The sequence below is a fragment of the Macaca thibetana genome, chromosome 5 (genome assembly GCF_024542745.1).
Source record: "Macaca thibetana thibetana isolate TM-01 chromosome 5, ASM2454274v1, whole genome shotgun sequence".
Taxonomy (NCBI): Eukaryota; Metazoa; Chordata; class Mammalia; order Primates; family Cercopithecidae; genus Macaca; species Macaca thibetana.
In genome coordinates this window covers 35810557-35824789 of record NC_065582.1, presented here as the reverse complement: position 1 = coordinate 35824789, position 14233 = coordinate 35810557, and positions in this window count along the sequence as shown.

Sequence of the window (14233 nt, the reverse complement as noted above, 5' to 3'; positions counted from 1 at the left end):
TCCATGAGCATGGGATGTGTTTGCATTTGTTTGTGTCATCTATAATTTCTTTCAACAGTGTTTTGTAGTTTCCTGGTAGAGGCTTTTTACCTCCGTGGTTAGGTATATTCTTAAGTATTTTATTTTATTTTTTCAGCTATTGTAAAAGAGTTGAGTTCTTGATTTGATTCTCAGCTTCGTCACTGTTGGTGCATAGAAGAGCTACTGATTTGTGTAAAGTAATCTTGTATCCTGAAACTTGGATGAATTTTTTTTTATCAGTTCTAGAAGCTCTATGGAGGAGTTTTTAGGGTTTTTGAGGTAAATGATCATATCATAATCAAACAGTGACAGTTTGACTTCGCCTATACTGATTTGGGTTCCCTTTATTTCTTTCTCTTGTCTGATTGCTCTGGCTAAGACTTCCAGTACTGTGTTGAAGAGGAGTGTGAGAGTGGGCATCCTTGCCTTGCTCCAGTTCTCAGAGGGAATGCTTTCAACTTTTCCCCATTCAGTATTATGTTGGCTGTGGGTTTGTCATATATGGCTTTTATTACATTGAGGTGTGTCCCTTGTATGCCAATTTTGCTGAGAGTTTTAATCATAAACGGATGCTGGATTTTGTTGAATGCTTTTTCTGCATCTGTTGAGATGGTCATATGATTTTTGTTTTTAATTCTGTTTATGTGGTATATCACATTTATTGACTTGTATATGTTAAACCATTCCTGCATTCCTGATATGAAACCTACTTGATCATGTGGATGATCTTTTTGATATGTTGTTGGATTTGGTCAGCTAGTATTTTGTTAAGGATTTTAGCATCAATCTTCATCAGGGAAATCATTCTGTAGTTTCCTTTTTTGGTTATGTCGTTTCGTGGTTTTGGTGTTAGGGTAATGATGGCTTTGTAGAATGAATTAGAGAGGGTTCCCTCTTTCTCTATCTTGTGGAATAGTGTCAAAAGGATGTATACCATTTTTTCTTTGAATGTCTGGTAGAATTCTGTTGTGAATCCCTCTGGTCCTGGACTTTTCTTGTTGGTAATTTTAAAATTACCATTTCAATCTCACTACTTGTTATTTGTCTAATTCTTCTTGATGTAAGCTAGGAGGGTTGTATTTTTCAAGGAATTTATCCATCTCTTCTAGATTTTCTAGTTTATGTGCGTAAAGGTGTTCATAGTAGCCTCGAATGATCTTTTATATTTCTGTGGTGTCAGTTATAATATCTCCCATTTCATTTCTTAATGAGGTTATTTGGGTTTTTTTCTCTCCTTTTCTTGATTAATCTTGCTATTGGTCTATCAATTTTATTTACTTTTCAAAGAACCAGCTTTTTGTTTCATTTATCTTTTGCATTTTTTGTTTGTTTCAAGTTCATTTAGTTCTGCTCTGATCTTCATTACTTCTTTTATTCTGCTAGGTTTGGGTTTGGTTTGTTCTTGTTTCTCCAGTTCCTTGAGGTATGACCTTAGATTGTCTATTTGTCCTCTTTCACACTTTTTGATGAAGGTATTTGATCCTATGAACTTTCCTCTTCGCACTGCTTTTGCTGAATCCTAGAGGTTTTGATAGGTTGTGCCACTATTATCATTCAGTTCAAAGAATTTTTAAATTTCCATCTTGATTTTATTGTTGACCCAGTGATTGTTCAGGAGCAGGTTATGTAATTTACACGTATTTGCATGGTTTTGAGGGTTCCTTTTGGAGTTGATTTTCAATTTTATTCCACTGTGGTCTGAAAGAGTACTTGGTATAATTTTGATTTTCTTAATTTTTTTGAGACTTGCTTTGTGGTCTATCATATGGTCTATTTTGGAGACTGTTCCATGTGCTGATGAATAGAATGTATGTTCTGCAATTGTTGGGTAGAATGTCCTATAAATATCTGTTAAGTCCATTTGTTCTAGGATATAGTTTAAGTCCATTGTTTTTTTGTTGATTTTCTGTCTTGATGGCCTGTCTAGTGCTGTCAGTGGAGTATTGAAGTCCCCTGCTATTGTTATGTTGCTGTCTATCTCATTTCTTAGGTCTAGTAGTAATTGTTCCAGTGTTAGGCATGTATATATTTAGGATTGTAATATTTTTCTGTTGGACTAGTCATTTTATCATTATATAGTGTCCTTCTTTGTCTTTTTTATAACAGCTATTGCTTTAAAGTTTGTTTTGTCTAATATAAGAATAGCTACCCCTGATCGATTGCTTTTGGTCTCCATTTGCATGGAATATCTTTTTCCACCCCTTCCTTAAGTTTATGTGAGTCCTTATGTGTTAGGTGAATTTCCTGAAGGCAGCAAATATTTGGTTGGTGAGTTCTTATGTATTCTGCAGTTCTATATCTTTTAAGTGGGGCATTTAGGCCATTTATATTCAATGTTAGTATTGAGATGTGAGATACCATTGCATTCATCATGCTATTTGTTGCCTGTGTTACTTGCTTTTTTTGTTTCTGCTTTTTAAACTGTATTTTTGTTTTATAGGTCCTGTGAGATTTATGCTTCAAAGAGGTTCTATTTTGATGTATTTCCAGAATTTGTTTCAAGATTTAGAGCTCCTTCTAGCAGTTCTTGTAGTGGTGGCTTGGTAGTGGCAAATTCTCTCAGCATTTGTTTGTCTGAAAAAGAGTGTATCTTTCCTTCATATATGATGCTTAGTTTTGCTTGATACAAAATTCTTGACTGATAATTGTTTTGTTTGAGGAGGCTGAAGATGGGGTCTCAATCCTTTCTAGCTTATAGGGTTTCTCCTGAGAAATCTGGCGTTAATCTGATAGGTTTTCCTTTATAGGTTACCTGGTGCTTTTGTCTCACAGCTCTTAAGATTCTTTCCTTCATCTTAACTTTACATATGTGCCTAGGTGGTGATCTTTTTGCAATGAATTTCCCAGGTGTTCTTTGTGCTTCTTGTATTGGGATGGCTAGGTCTGTAGCAAGGCTGGGGAAATTTTCCTCAGTTATTCTCCCAAATATGTTTTCCAAAGTTTTAGATTTCTCTTCTTCCTCAGAAACACCAATTATTCTTAGGTTTGGTCATTTATCATAATCCTAGACTTCTTGGAGACTTCGTTCATATTTTCTTATTCTTTTTTTTTTTTGGTCTTCGTTGGTTTGAGTTAATTCAGAGATCATGTCTTCGAGCTCTAAATTTCTTTCTTCTCCTTGTTCAATTCTATTGCCAAGACTTTCTAGAGCATTTTGTATTTCTATAAGTGTCTCCAATATTTCCTGAAGTTTTGATTGGTTTTTCTTTATGCTACCTATTTCCTTGAATATTTCTCCCTTCACTTCTTGTATCATTTTTTTGGATTTCCTTGCATTGGGCTTCACCCTCCTCTGGTGCCTCCCTGATTAGCTTAATAACTAACCTCCTGATTTCTTTTTTCAGGTAAATCTGGGTTTTCTTCTTGGTTTGGTTCCAGTGCTGGTTAGCTAGTGAGATTTTTTTGCGGGGTGCTAAAGAGCCTTGTTTTGTCATATTATGAGAGTTGGTTTTCTGGTTCCTTCTTATTTGTGTAGACTCTGTCAGAGGGAAGGTCTAGGGCTGAAGGCTCTTGTCCCACGGGGTGTTCCCTCGATATAGTACTTTCCCCCTTTTCCTATGGATGTGGCTTCCTGTGAACCGAGCTGCAGTGATGGTTATCTCTTTTCTGGGTCTAGCTACCCAGCAAGTCTACCTGGCTCCAGGCTGGTACCGGGGGTCATCTGCACAGAGTCGTGTGCTGTGAACCATTTATGGGTCTCTCAGCCATGGATCCCAACACCTGTTCTGGTGGAGGTGGCAGGGGGATGAAATTGACTCTATGAGTGTTCTTAGCTTTGGTGGTTTAATGTTCTATTTTTGTGCTGGTTGGCCTTCTGCTGGGAGATGGTGCTTTCCAGAGAGCATCAGCTGTGGTAGTATGGGGAGGAACTGGCCGTAGGCAGGGCCCTAGAACTCCCAAGATTATATGCCCTTTGTTTTCAGCTACCACGGTGGATAGGGAAAGCTCGTCATGTGGGGGCAGGGCTAGGTGTGTCTGAGCTCAGACTCCCCTTCGGTGGGTCTTGCTGCGGCTGCTGTGGGGTATGGGGTTCCCAAGTCAATGGAGTTGTGTACCTAAGAGGATTATGGCTGCCTCTGCTGAGTCATGCAGGTTGTCAGGGAAGTGGGGAAAAGTGGGCAGTTACAGGCCTTACCCAGCTCCCATGCAATCTGAAGGTCCGGTCTCACTCCCACCATACCCCCCATAAAAGCCCTGAGTCTGTTTCCAGGCAGTGGGTGAGCCAGGCTTGAGAGCTTGCCCCAGGCTACCCACCTCCCACTGCGAAAGAACAGAACTTTGGTTTTTCCCTGACCTGTGGAGTCTGCACACCGGATTTGCTCCCTCCCCCCAACCAAGTTTTGGCAAGGAGGCTTCTCACCTGGTTCAAATTATTACAGAGTTCAGCTGGAGACTTTGTTTTTCCTGTAGCATTTTCCCCCATGCCTCTGGCTGTCCTCCTGAAGGGTCCCTGTGGTGCCAGGCAGGAATGGCCTGCTTGGGGACCCAGTGAGCTTTCACGGTCTTTCCTGCTGCTTTCTCTACCCCTGTAGAGGAAGTTCTCTAATTTGACTCAGCTTCAGGTAAGGTTGGAAACTTATCCCGCAAACTAGACCTTTATTTTCCCCAGTGGGCGCCTGTGTTTGGGAGTGGAGGGTCTGCCTTTCCTACTTCCAAAGTTTGGGGCACTCACAGTGGTTGGGACATTTCCAGGGTCCTGCAGGAGCAGTCTACTTCCTTCAGAGGGTCTGTGGGTCCTCTCAGGATTCCTGTTTTGTTCTTGCAGTCATTCTGGAGCTAAAATTCATGATTTGAGCCTCCGCACGCTGCTCTGTCTGTCCAAGTCAGAGCTGCAATCTAGTCCTGCCTCCCATCCGCCATGATGGTCTGTGGGAAACCTTTTTGATGTACCATTGAATTTGGCTTGTTAGGATTTTGTTGAGAATTTTTGCATCTAAGTTTATCAGAAATATTCATTTGTAGTTTTCTTTTGTGTGTGTGTATTTTTGTCAGGTTTGGCATCAAACTTATTCATAGGATAAATTTGGAAGTATTCCATCCTCTTCAATTTTTTGAAATAGTTTAAGAAGAATTGGTATTAGTTCTTCTTTACATGTTTTGTAGAATCCAGCAGTGAAGCTGTCAGGTTCTGGGTGGAACCTTTGATGGAAGACATTTTATAGTATTATTACTAGCTCAATCTCCTTACTAACTATTGATCTTTTCAGATTTTTTATTTCTTCATTATTCAATTTTGGTATATTGTATGTGTATTTATTAGTTTCTTCTAGATTATCGAGTTTGTCGGTATATAATTGTTTATAATAGTCTCATGACTTTTTGCATTTCTGTGGTATCAGCTGTAATGTCTTCTTTTTCATCTTTGATTTTATTGAGTCTTTTCTTTAGCCAGTCTTCTTAGTCTGGCTAAAGGTTTGTCAATTTTATCTTTCCACAAAGCCAACCCTTTGTTTCATTGATCTTTATATTGCTTTTTAAATCTCTATTTCTGCTCTGATTTTTATTAATTTTTCTTTCTACTAATCTTGGGTTGAGTTTGTTCTGGTTCCTTGAGGTACAGTATTAGATTGTTTACTTGAGATCTTTCTTCTTTCTTGATGTAGGTGTTTGTTACTATAAACTTCCCTGTTAGGACTGTTTTTGCCATATCCTATAGTTTTTCATATGATTCATTTCCATTTTAATTCGTCACAAGGAATTTTAAAATTTCTTTTTTAAATTCTTCTTCTACCCATTGGGTATTCAATAGTGCATTGTCTCATTTCCATGTATTTGTAAATTTTCCAAATTTCCTCCTGTCATTGATTTCCAGTTTTATACCATTTTGGTATGATTCAAATCTTCTTTAATTTGTTAAGATTAAGTTTGTGACCTAACATATGATCTGTCCTCGAGAAAGTTCCATGGGCAATTGAGAGGAATGTGTGTTCAGTGGCTGTTAGATGGACTGTTCTGTAAATGTCTCTCTCCATTTCTATTCAACATTGTCCTGGAGGGTCTAGTCAGTGCAACAAGGCAAGAGGAGGAAATAAAAGAAATACAATTTGGAAAGTAAGCAATAAAACTCTTTCAGATGGCATGATTGCTTACATTGAAAATCTCAATCTAGAAAAATGCTATTAGATCCAATAAGTGAATTTAACTGGATTGCAGCATACAAATTCATTATATTAAAATCAACTGTACTTCTGTATACTAGCAAAGAATAATTCAAAATTGAAATAAAAACTTTAAAAACAGCTTGCTAAGTTTCTTATAAGGTTAAATACACTTATCATAAGACTTAGCAATCCTACACCTAGATTTTACCTTTCGCCTCCTTCCTCCACCTGTTTGTGTATTTCTTCAATCTCTGGTGCTAGAGGACTGCGTTCCAGTCTTGCTTAGCATTTCTTAGCTGCATGACTGGACCAGTTTCAAACTCCTGCCTAAAATGAGGAGAACCACAGGACTTACTGTACTGGGGAGTTGTGAGGATTAAATGAGTTACCTCAGGCAAAGGGCCCAGAGAGGATTCTAAATATGGTGTCACCCAATACATGTTAGTTTTATGGTCACTGCCAGCACACATCAGGATACAGATGTTTTGTGAAATTTAGAGACATTCTCTTCTTAGTATATCTGCTAAAATACAAACTCAAACCTACCATTGAAGTCACCTTTTTTTTCAGCACTATATTATAAAAACGTGCCAGAGGTGGAAAAATTTATCAACCTTCCAAGCCTTTTCATATATATATACACATATATACACACAAATGCTTCAGAATAAGAAAATGTCAACTTTTCGTGGACAACAATATGCAGGCAACAGTCACACCTCTTAAGGAGGTTACCAAGAGCTTCATCACTGCCTGGGCAGATGTGGGCTGTCCCAGAGAAAGGGGGCTCAGCATGAAGTCATGAGCAGTTGACAATCTTTATCAAGTGTGTGTGTGTGTGTGTGTGCGCGCGCGGGCGCGCGCGTGAGAGAGAGCGAGAGGAATATATTTTTTTTTTTGGCTAGGTTGCTCTGGATTCTGTCAAAATGACATTCATGCTTCTCATGGACTCCACCAACACTCCAGAAGAGATGAGAGCAAAATGCAATAAAATCAAATCCAGGTCCACATGGCAGCCTTTCCCATAGATGGTTTTGTTTTTCAAGATCATGAAAATGGCACAGGCTAAGAATTCCCAAACCCAGAACCAAAATCTAGCATACTTGATATTAAAAAGCTTGCTGTAAAATGAATTTTAATTTCTTTATCTTCTACTCTTCCTTCTCATCTCTCCTACCTTCCCATCCCTTCCTTTCCTCTTTCTGTTTCCTCTCTTCTTTCTCCTTCTTATTTCCAGGAAAGGAAGGAATTTTGGGGTTTGCCCAATCAGATAGCTGTGAAAGTTCTGCTTTGGTGCTGTTACGATGGTTTGACTGTATTGGAAACCTAATCCCCGAATTCATATGTTGATTGGACATGAGGCCTTCTGGAGGAAATTAGGTTTAGATAAGATCATGAGGGTGGGGGGTCCCCAAAATGGGATGGGTGGCTTTATAAGAAGAGGAAGAAAGACCCTAGCTGACCCGCACATTCTTGCTATCACCACGCGATGCCCTCCACTGTGTTATGATGCAGTGAGAAGTCCCTTAAATTTCCCAGCCTCCAGAACCGGAATAAATAATTCTTCTTTAAAAATCACCCAGTCTAAGGTATTCTGTCATAAGAACAGAAAACAGACTGAGATGGCTGTTATTTTAAGAAATAAAGCTGGCATATATTCCCCTCACTCAAAGTACTTCTAAAATGCAGATGCCCACCACCAAAGGGCATTGCATGTAGGTGCATATGCACAAACATAGACATCACCATTGCTAAATAGCAGGTACCATGGAGAACAGAGCAATGAACTATTTCCTCATATGGAAAGAAAATACCTAATAAAACCCAAGTAAAGAGCCCAAAATAGCTCCACTTTATTTTTGAGCACTCTTATGCAGAGCCATTTAGCCAGGGCCAGGAATAATTGGTGCCAGGTGCCTTGTAGAGATGCCAGGTTCATGGATTTCTCACTCTCTTTATGGGAGGATGACTTAATAACACATCTTTGTTTGCTGAATGTTTGAATCTTATTTCTGAGATTATACCCAAAGATGGCACCCCTCCTCTGCATGAGTGAATCACATTGAAAAATAGGAAAAAGAGTCCAGAAATCAATGCTTGTCTCAGCTGAAACATAATTATAAGTCCACTGTGCTTCGAGGTAATACTTTATTATAATGAATATCAGGGCTGGGTGCAGTGACTCATGCCTGTAATCCCAGCACTTTGGGAGGCCGATGTGGGCAGATCATGAGGTCAGGAGTTTGAGACCAGCCTGGCCAATATAGTGAAACCCTGTCTCTACTAAAAATACAAAAAATTAACTGGGTGTGGTGGTGGGTGCCTGTAATTCCAGCTGCTTGGGAGGCTGAGGCAGGGGAATCGCTTGAATCCGGGAGGCAGAGGTCGCAGTGAGCCGAGATTGCGCCATTGCACTCCAGTCTGGTGACAGTGTGAGACTCCACCTCAAAAAAAAAAAAACAAAAAAACGTGTGTGTGTGTGTGTGTGTGTGTATCAGAGCTACATTATTAGTTTGGTGGCTAAGTCATAATTGTAAAACTCTGTTTTCCAATAAATCCTTCCCTTGAACCTAAATATATAAAAGAGAGAAGGTGCAGCGCTGCTCTGGTTATATTGGGGATTGGGGGTCCAAGGCATTGCCCATTTAGCTTCTTCCTTGGCTCCCACTTAAGTCACTACTCCCCCTCCCCACAAGCTCCCCATGGAGCTCCTCTAACAGAGCATGAAGAGTACTGACTGTTATGCTGGTTATTAGTGAATACATAGTACCCATTACTACAGAGGGGGAACTGAGGCCTGGAAAATGAAGTGTGATGCCAAACTGTTGGAGTTGGTGCTGCCGCTGGGACCTGCCACCTCCTGTAGAGCACTAAGTGTCATACTCTGTGACCCTTAGCAAGGCAGCCACTGTTGGGACAGCAGTGCACCCTGCTCCCCAACAGGAAGCAAACATTTAAACTAGTTTGACTTCGAATGTAAAGCCATGGAGTGAAACAATCTACTTAGCAGAGCCCTTCAGGGCGTTCTCCTTTTCCAGTCAATTCAGTATTTTAGGTTTGGAAAACAAAAATATTCTGTAACAGGAGCTCTGTTTTGCTTCACAAGCCTGTGCTAGTAATAGGAGAACTTGGATAGCCAGGCATCCTACTGTCTTGCTCCTCCACACCCCTTCTTCCTCACCTTTGCCAGGTGCCGCCTAGCCTGGTGGAATGGTGGGCAAGTACTGCAAGAACATGCTCCAAGTCACCAGGTGGTGGAGCCTGCCGGTCCCGGCCCCTCTGCAGGAAGCTGGCAAACAGGCATTTCATCTCAGAGACAGGACAGTGAAGTCGACAGATTCGTGTGTGTGTGTGTGTGTGTGTGTGTGTGTGTGCGCGCGCGCATGCCCTTGCTTAAATAGCATGATTTTCCTCTCTAATTAAAAAAAAACGAAATTTATAAGGAAAATTTATACCACATGATAAGCATAAAGAAAACGTCACTACATAGAGAAGCATTTTTTTGTTTTTTGATTGGGAGTCTCACTCTGTCGCCCAGGCTGAAGTGCAGTGGCGTGATCTCAGCTCACTGCAAGCTCCGCCTCCTGGGTTCACGCCATTCTGCCTCAGCCTCCCTAGTAGCTGGAACTACATGTGCCCACCACCACACCTGGCTAATTTTTTGTATTTTTAGTAGGAGACAGGGTTTCACCGTGTCAGCCAGGATGGTCTTGATCTCCTGACCTTGTGATCTGCCCGCCTTGGCCTCCCAAAGTGCTGGGATTACAGGCAAGAAGCATTTTAAAAGACATATCCTTAGATTATTTCTTTCCTTTTCTCCCTCCTGTGTCTTTATTTTTCTCTCTTCCTATTTTTTTGCTATTTCATTTCACCAAAATGAGATCATACTGCTTGTGATCCCCTTTTATTTACTTCATGTATTATGAACACATTTTTGTGATAAATACATAATAATGTATAATTATTATTGGTTTAGAAGTATTCCTTTGTGCTATAACTCATTCAAGTACATTTCTACTTTTTAACATTTGTTTTTTCTGCCTTTATAAATAACACTTCTGTTACTAGTTTGAGTCATAAATCATTGCGTATTTCTCTAGGAGGAATTCCTAGAGGTGGAATTGGTGGATATATAAGAACTGTAGAGATTGTGAATAACCGGAACTATGGAACTGACTCTTCTGTCCTTAAACATTTGCTACTTACTGCCCCCGACCAGCCCAACCCATACAGGCAGTTGATGGCAGCTTCGGCAATCGATGCCCTCTCCATTTATCAAAGAGATAAACTGAGTCATCAAATAGGAAATTCATTATTTTAAAGAGTTCATCTAAAATGGGGTCAGAGAGAGAATGTGACAAAGTAGAAAAAGCAGACCCCTCAGAGGAGAAGGGGAAGGGGCAGGGGCGAAATAGAAATTCTCCAACTGCTCAGGCTTCCCTTTATCCATCCTTCCCTCGAAGTCTTGTGCATCCGCCCTGATTCCAGGCCTCCTCAGCAGATGGTGGCCCGGGGAGGTGACAAAGTTCTGGCTAGCGTGATCACAGGATGGATCTCCATTACTTCTTAGCTGATCCATGTTAAACTCAAGTTGACTGTGGTCAGACTTAGTTTTCCACTGAGAATTAATTAACAATTTTTCTGAGCTGTGTTCCCTGGGGCATATTTAGAGTCATACTCAATGGCTAACTTTTTGGGGAGTTGTCAGCTCTACCAGCTTCTTTCCACTTGGACATAGCACATAGCCACAGTAATATGTAGGGAGACTGGTGCATGAGAAGGAGCCAGCATGTAACTCTGAATAGAAGGTCTTTCTATGTACAGGGATTTGGGGAGCAAAGGCCTCCTTTCTCCTCCTCAAGGTTGGGGCGTGTGACGGTTTCAAGAGGTGGGCTCTGTCAGTGTTGGTAGACAGGGCCACCTTAACCTCCCTCAAAGGGGCAGTGGAGCAGGCTAATGAATATCCTCTGTGAGCTTGAGAGGTGCACATGCATTCACTTAAAGCAAGGTGGGACCCTGCCAATTTGTCCGGATTCACTGCCAGCTGGCAGTAAGATTAAATCCTCCCTGAGGAGAACCAGAGAGAGCGGAAGGCCTGGCCTGGGGTTCTGGCCTGACCAGCAAGCAGGAGCTTTCATGTATGGAGAGGCCGTGCTTTAGCATCGATGGGCCGAGATGGGCCCAGTCTCTCGCAATTACCTTCGTGGTTTTCTGCCAGAGGCTGTAATTTTTTTCCAAGGGAAAACTTCCCATTTGTTTTTTGTATTTTTAAAGCTTGTGTGTGCATGTTTGCTCTTTGTGCTAAGGGTACGTGTTCAGCAGAAGGAACTGGCAGGAGCATGAGCTCCCTCTCTCACTTTGCATGCTTGACCCTGAGACCTTGTGTTCTCCTGAAGCCTCTGCCACGCAATTTCTTCCATCTTCTTCCTGTCTGATGATTTCCCCTGGACTATCCCATGGGCATTTTTATGTCAATAGATTGGAATGTTTCTCTTCTCACTGGGAAAAGCTCCTTTGGTCTCAGTGAACTCAGAGGTGGAGAAAGTCATAAGAATCAGGGAGCCTGCCCCAAATCACTTCCTATTATAATTTTCCACAAAGACTGGAGGGGAGGCTTAGAACATCTTCCTGCAGTGTCCAGCAAGAGAGTGAGGCAGACTCCCTTTCTCCTGCCAAAGCCACGTGGAGCCAGACAGAACCACAAGCATACCTGTGGTGCTTGGAGGCCCAAGTAGAAACTTGAATGCTCACGGCTGCATTGGCAGCTTCTACTTGCCTGCCTGGATCACTGTTCCTCATGAGAACCTGGAAAAGCAGGACTATCATGCTTGCTTGACAGACGAAGAAACCAAGCCTCAGGTAGGTAGTCAGTTTCCTGAAGGAACATATTATAGTGGATGGCAGGGTGGATGTGACAGTCAGCCTTGTTTGACTTTGAACTGAGTGGCATTATAAAGATGCACTGGTCACATGGGAGAGCTGACTATCCTGGGGACCCTGAAACATCTAGGCCTAGGCAATCCTTAAGGCAGTTCACACCCAAAGTAGGATAGTTGGTGATCTGATTTTAGGTGGCACCAGGAAACTCCAACACTACCCATGTGAGGTTCCACAGTTTAGTGCCATTCTTTGGTTAATGAATTGTCTGCAATTACAATGAAAATATCTTTGTGTATATAATCATTTAGGCAGTCATTTCCATCTAAGTGTGAATTAATTTGTTGTCTTATTCAGTGTAACAGCTAGCTGAGACTTGATTTTATTTTCCTTCGTGCATTTATTTTTACAATCGGTATGCATTTAATGAGCATCTGAGGATAAGACACTGTATAAGTTCAAGGAGGAGTAAGACATGCTCTCTGCCGTAAATGGGCTTACAGGTTAAAAGGGAACTGAAATCACCATAAAGCAGCATACAGTAAGTGACATGAGAACAGCACAAATAGAAACAATCAATTGAGAGCAGGAACTGAGGTGTTTAGGGAACCAACATGTGGGATGAGTCTTTGTGAAGGGTGGTCATGATTTCAACTAGAACCTGTAGTGTTACAGAGGGCAGGCAGAGAAGGGAGAGTAAGGCATTGCCAGAGGGAAGGCAAGGAGTAAAGGCATGGGGTGAGAAACTGACATGTTTGTTTGGGGTATTCACATGGTTCCCTTTAACTTAAGTATAGGGTATGTGGAGGGGAGTAACAGGAGATAAAGATAAAAGGTGTTTTGAGGCCTATTTTTAGAAGACTGTCAGTGCCAGGATAAGGCGTATCGTGTCTTACCTGGTCGGCAGTGGGAGTCTTTGAAAGTGTGTGAACAGTAAAGCACCATGACTCCAACTGTGTGCTAGGAATGATGGGTCAGAGGTTCCTGGAGAATGTTTATTTCAGCCTGAAATAATCAAGGCCTGAGTTTAAACAGTAGTGGTAAGAACTGCCAGGAGGGAATGGTTCAGGAGATAGCCTGATATTGTGATATAATACAAAAAGATATCCTTGGTCTTCGGCCCTGGCTCTAGTTCCTTACACAGAGCTCTTAAAACCTTTGGAATTCCCTGAATGATGGGATGAGAGGAATGTGTTTTTTTATTCAGAATCCCCTTTCAACCATGCCTGAGTGGATGCTAGTGAGATGGCTGGGGGTTGGGGGACCCTGGATAGCTCTGGCTGGGGGCTGGTTCCCAGGAAGACCCAGGCAGGTTAGAAGAGTTGGAACTTTCAACCCTACTTTCACCCCTCAACCTCTGAAGAAAGAAGAAGAGATACAGATTGAGTCAATCAACTGTGGCCAATGATTTAATCAGTCATGCCTATGTAATGAAACCTCCATAAAATCCCCAAACAATGGGATTCGAAGGGCTTCTTGGTCAGCAAACACATGGAGGTGTGAAGAGGGCACACAAGCTCAGTGTTCTCACCCCCATCCCTGGCCCTATGCATCTTTTCCATTTGGTGCTTCCTGAGTTTTAGCTTTTATAATACATAATCAATGGGAAGTAAACTGGTTTTCTGAGTTCTGTGAGCTGTTCTAGCAAACCATCAAAACTGAGGAAGGGGTTGTGGGAACCTCTGACTTTATGACTGGTTTATCAGAAGTATGGGTGGCTGGGACTTGTGATTGGTGTCTGAAGTGGGACAGTCATGTGGGACTGAGGCCGTAATCTAGGGTCTGAACTAACTCTGGGTACCTAGTGTCAGAATGGAATTTAATCATTGGACACCCAGTTGGTGTCTGGAAAGCTGGAGAACTGGTGGTGGGCGTGGCAAAAAACTTACGTATTTTGGTGTCAGGGTGTTGTGAGTAGAAACAGATAATGACAACAGATGGGCTCTTTTTTTGTTGTTGTTTTTAATTTTGCATCTCTTTGTTTTTTTCTTCTACATTTTTTCTCTTTAAGCTTTATTTTTGATATACAATAATTGTAAATATTTATGGGGTACAGTGTGATGTTTTGTTATGTGTATACAATGTGCAATGATCAAATCAGCACAATTGGGATATCCACCACTTCAAATATTTACTGTTTCTTTTGGTGAGAACATTCCAAATCTTCTTTTCTAGCTGTTTAAAAATATACAGTCAATTATTGTTAACTATAACCAACCTATTATACTACTGAA